The 4,849-nt window shown below is 42.7% G+C and overlaps 1 pseudogene; it reads right to left on the reverse strand.

Annotated features, from left to right (window-relative positions):
• Nucleotides 1-1,344, reverse strand: part of LOC102259612 — a 5,970-nt pseudogene extending 4,626 nt beyond the window's left edge.
• Nucleotides 1,345-4,849: the final 3,505 nt, after the last annotated feature.

The following is a 4,849-nucleotide window of genomic DNA, read 5'->3' on the forward strand; positions in this document are numbered from 1 at the left end:
TTATTGATTTTTTTACAGAGAGGAAGGGAGAGGGATAGAGAGTTAGAAACATTGATGATAGAGAAACATCGATCAGCTGCCTCCTGCACAATCCCTACTGGGTATGTTCCCACAACCAAGGTACATGCCCTTGACCGGAATCGAACCTGGGACCCTTGAGTCCGCAGGCCGAGGCTCTATCCATTGAGCCAAACCAGTTAGGGCCCTAGTGTAACATTTTAATTCAGTTCATGATTTCTCCCAATATTGTTGCATTGGGAGAAATCATTATTTTATTAATTATTGCTTAGAACATATAATATTTATCTTAAATTATCAAATTTATACTAAATTAATTCCAGTGAGCTATAAAGATATTACTCTTTTACAGGTCTACTAGAGGAATGGTGCATGGATTTCTGCACGGGTGGGGTCCCTCAGCCTGGTCTGCGCCCTTTCGCAATCTGGGTTCCCTTGGGGGGATGTAGCAGTGCTGAAGTGGCAGGCAGCCGCGGAGGAGCCCCAGCCAGGGCTGGGCGCATCTCCACTGTTGCTCATCCTGGCCTCACTATGCCTGCTGCTGCCGCTGCTGCCATCACTGCCGCTCAGTAGCACTGCCACAGAGGTGGGAGAGGCTCCCACCGGCACAACTGCTCTTGCTAGCTGTGAGCCTGGCTTCTGGCTGAGTGGTGCTCCCACTGTGGGAACGCACTGACCACCAGGGCATCTGACTCCTGGTGGTCAGGGCATGTCATAGCGACCGGTTGACCAGTCGACTGGTCATAACAGTTGCTTAGGCTTTTATATATATATACTGGAAGCCTGATGCATAAATATTCATGCAAGAATGGGCCTTACTTCCCCTTGCTGCTGGCACCACCTTCACTCTGGCCAGAACTGCCTTTCTGCCTTTGCTCCAGCCCGGAGCCACCCTTCTGTCTGCGGGGCCCGCTTGGCCACTCCCAGGTCGCCACGGGCAATGGCCAAGCAGGCCCTGCTCTTAGCCATCACCCCCCGGGACTGGAGGACTCCAGCAGGGCTGAGAGGACTGGGCACCACCATCTTGTGGCTATGGGTGCCGCCACCTTTGTGTTGGAGTGATGGTTAATTTGCATATTACTCTTTTATTAGATAGGACTAGAAGCCTCATGCATAAATATTCGTGCAAGAATGGGCCTTACTTCCCCTGGCTGCCGGCACCGCCTTCACTCTGGCCAGAACTGCCTTTCTGCCTTTGCTCCAGCCCGGAGCCACCCTTCCGCCTTCCCATGCTGCCCAGAGTCTTGGAGCCGCCTTTCCGCCTTCCCACACTGTCCAGAGGCCCCGAGCGGCTGGAGTGGTGTGGAACTCCTGCGTCATCGCCATGGTGACGATGCAAGCATCCTGCCCTGCCCCCAGCCACTCCTGCCTGTGTATACAAATTAACCCACCATCTTTGTTGGGTTAATTTGCATGCTCACTCCTTCCTGGGCATCAGGAAGGTACGGTCAATTTGCATTTTTCTCTTTTATTAGTGTAGATAGCTTCCCCCTTTTTCTTTTTGTGCTAATTTTGTTACATATCATTATAACTTTGTATAATGTTATATGTTTTAAAGAAGCTGAGAGAAAAAAATGGCACCGCCTTCACTCTGGCCAGAACTGCCTTTCTGCCTTTGCTCCAGCCCGGAGCCACCCTTCCGCCTTCCCATGCTGCCCAGAGTCTTGGAGCCACCTTTCCGCCTTCCCACACTGTCCAGAGGCCCGGAGCGGCTGGAGTGGTATGGAACTCCTGCGTCATCGCCATGGCGACAATGCAAGCATCCTGTCCTGCCCCCAGCCACTCCCACCTGTGTATGCAAATTAACCCACCATCTTTGTTGGGTTAATTTGCATGCTTACTCCTTCCTGGGCATCAGGAAAGTATGGTCAATTTGCATCTTTCTCTTTTATTAGCGTAGATAGCTTCCCCCTTTCTCTTTTTGTGCTAATTTTGTTACATATCATTATAACTTTGTGTAATGTTATATGTTTTAAAGAAGCTGAGAGAAAAAAATGTAAAATAAATGTTTGCAGATTTGGTTATACTAACTTTCTTATTTAACATGTCTGGTTTTCTTCATATGTTTCTGTGGATTTGAGTTAATTACCTGGTGTCATTTCCTTAGTCTAATACAGCTTTGTTCCCACCCACCTCCTTTGTGCTGTTCTATAATTATATACACATTGTTTTATACAATTACTTTTTAAATCAGTTGAGAAAAAAGGAGAAGAAATATGCAATTATAATGTCTTTTCAAATTACCTTGTAATTACCTTTACCAGTGATTTTATTTTTTCATGTGCAGTTGAATTACTTTCTGGAATCACTTTCAGCCTAAAGTAGACCCTTTAATATATTTTGTAAAGTAGTTTTGATAGAAACAATTTCTCTCTCTCTCTCTCTCTCTCTCTCTCTGTCTCCAGGGATGTCTGTATTTTGCTTTCATTGTTTAATTAAACATTTAACTGTGTGAGAATTGCAAATTCATATATAGTTGTAAGACATTATAGAGAAAATTTTTATGTTCTCTTTACCTAATTTTCCCCAATGACTGCATCTTGCAAAATTATACCATAATATCAAATTAGATGCTGACATTGATACAGTTAAAATATAGAACAATTCGTTCAACATAAACTCCCCTCATTTGTCCTTATATACTTACTCACCTCCATTTCCTCTAACACCTTACAAATACTAAGGTTTAAACTAGTTCTATAATTTTGCCATTTATAGCATAAATGGAATCACTCATTATGTAGCCTAGGCCTCCCTCTTTGGGGTGATTGATTGTGGGGCTCCACGATTGATTGCCCCAAAGAGGTAGGCCCTGCCCACCTGGCCGGGGCTCTGTGATTGGTTGCCCCTGTGGGTAGCCTGGGCCACCACTGGGTAGCCTGGGCCTCCCTCTGTGAGGGTGATCTATTGCAGAGCCCCTTGATTGATTGCCCTGCAGAGGGTGGCCTGGGCCTCCCTCTGTGGGGTGATTGTGGAACAATGGCAGGGCTCCCCCAACCAATCACATCACACCTGCCTTGGCTGGCCTGGTGCCAGTGCGTGTCATAACATGGTCATCTGGATGGTCATTCCACTGTTTGGCCGTTCGGTCGATTCGCATATTACATTTTTATTATTATAGATGCTGTTATAGAGATTTTCATTCAGGTTTTGTCATGAATATTTCAGCATTTTGGGATAAATGCTCTGAGTACTGTTGCTGGGTTGTATGATAGTTTTATAATACTTTATTAAGACATTTCTAGGGTGGTGATAGCATTTTATATTCCCATCAAAAAAATGAGTAATCTAATTTCTCATTCTTACCAGCATTTGTTGTTCTCATTTTATCTATTCAAAAATTTTATCTATTCAATATTCGTCAATAAACAAAAGGCTGTTCACCAAGAGCACTATAAATTTAAATTTGTCTTTTATGATTTCATCTTTATTACAATCTGCTATCCTATTTTTATAAATAAAGTTTATTTGAACACAGTCATACCCACTTGTTTACATATCATTTATAGTTTTCTCTGTGTGACAGAGGCAGAGTTGAGTAATTGTAGCAGAAAACTTCTGACTGACAAAGAGTTTTTATAGAGAAAGTATGCCAACCCATGTTTTAGATGGTTTTCTTTGAAATGCAATATATTTCTATAGGTGATAACATTTCTCTGTAAATTATCCTTACAGAGAGACTGGATCCAATATAGAAAATAAGCTAGCTTCTTCCAGATATTATAAAAATGTCCTCTGATTCTATGAAACTAAGACAGTGTTAAAATAAAATAATTTGGATTTATTTTGTTATTTTTATATCTGATATCAAGAAATAGGTGAAGTATGGAAACAAAAATGGGATAAAACTTAGAAACAGCCATGGCAGGCATCTTTAGCTTTTTACCTAGAGACTATTTTCCTCATTCAGTTTACCCTGGGACTCACAACAGTATCAATCTTTTCTAAGCTGTGATGAGGACTCACAGAGTAACCCTGTTCTGCTCTAACATGACCAAATCCAAGCTGGGAGTAAATGGAAGTCTTGATTCTTATGGTGGATGTAGGCTCCACGATTGATTGCCCCAAAGAGGTAGGCCCTGCCCACCTGGCCGGGGCTCTGTGATTGGTTGCCCCTGTGGGTAGCCTGGGCCACCACTGGGTAGCCTGGGCCTCCCTCTGTGAGGGTGATCTATTGCAGAGCCCCTTGATTGATTGCCCTGCAGAGGGTGGCCTGGGCCTCCCTCTGTGGGGTGATTGTGGAACAATGGCAGGGCTCCCCCAACCAATCACATCACACCTGCCTTGGCTGGCCTGGTGCCAGTGCGTGTCATAACATGGTCATCTGGATGGTCATTCCACTGTTTGGCCGTTCGGTCGATTCGCATATTACATTTTTATTATTATAGATGCTGTTATAGAGATTTTCATTCAGGTTTTGTCATGAATATTTCAGCATTTTGGGATAAATGCTCTGAGTACTGTTGCTGGGTTGTATGATAGTTTTATAATACTTTATTAAGACATTTCTAGGGTGGTGATAGCATTTTATATTCCCATCAAAAAAATGAGTAATCTATTTTCTCATTCTTACCAGCATTTGTTGTTCTCATTTTATCTATTCAAAAATTATATCTATTCAATATTCCTCAATAAACAAAAGGCTGTTCACCAAGAGCACTATAAATTTAAATTTGTCTTTTATGATTTCATCTTTATTACAATCTGCTATCCTATTTTTATAAATAAAGTTTATTTGAACACAGTCATACCCACTTGTTTACATATCATTTATAGTTTTCTCTGTGTGACAGAGGCAGAGTTGAGTAATTGTAGCAGAAAACTTCTGACT

The sequence above is a fragment of the Myotis brandtii genome, unplaced genomic scaffold (assembly GCF_000412655.1).
Source record: "Myotis brandtii unplaced genomic scaffold, ASM41265v1 scaffold401, whole genome shotgun sequence".
Taxonomy (NCBI): Eukaryota; Metazoa; Chordata; class Mammalia; order Chiroptera; family Vespertilionidae; genus Myotis; species Myotis brandtii.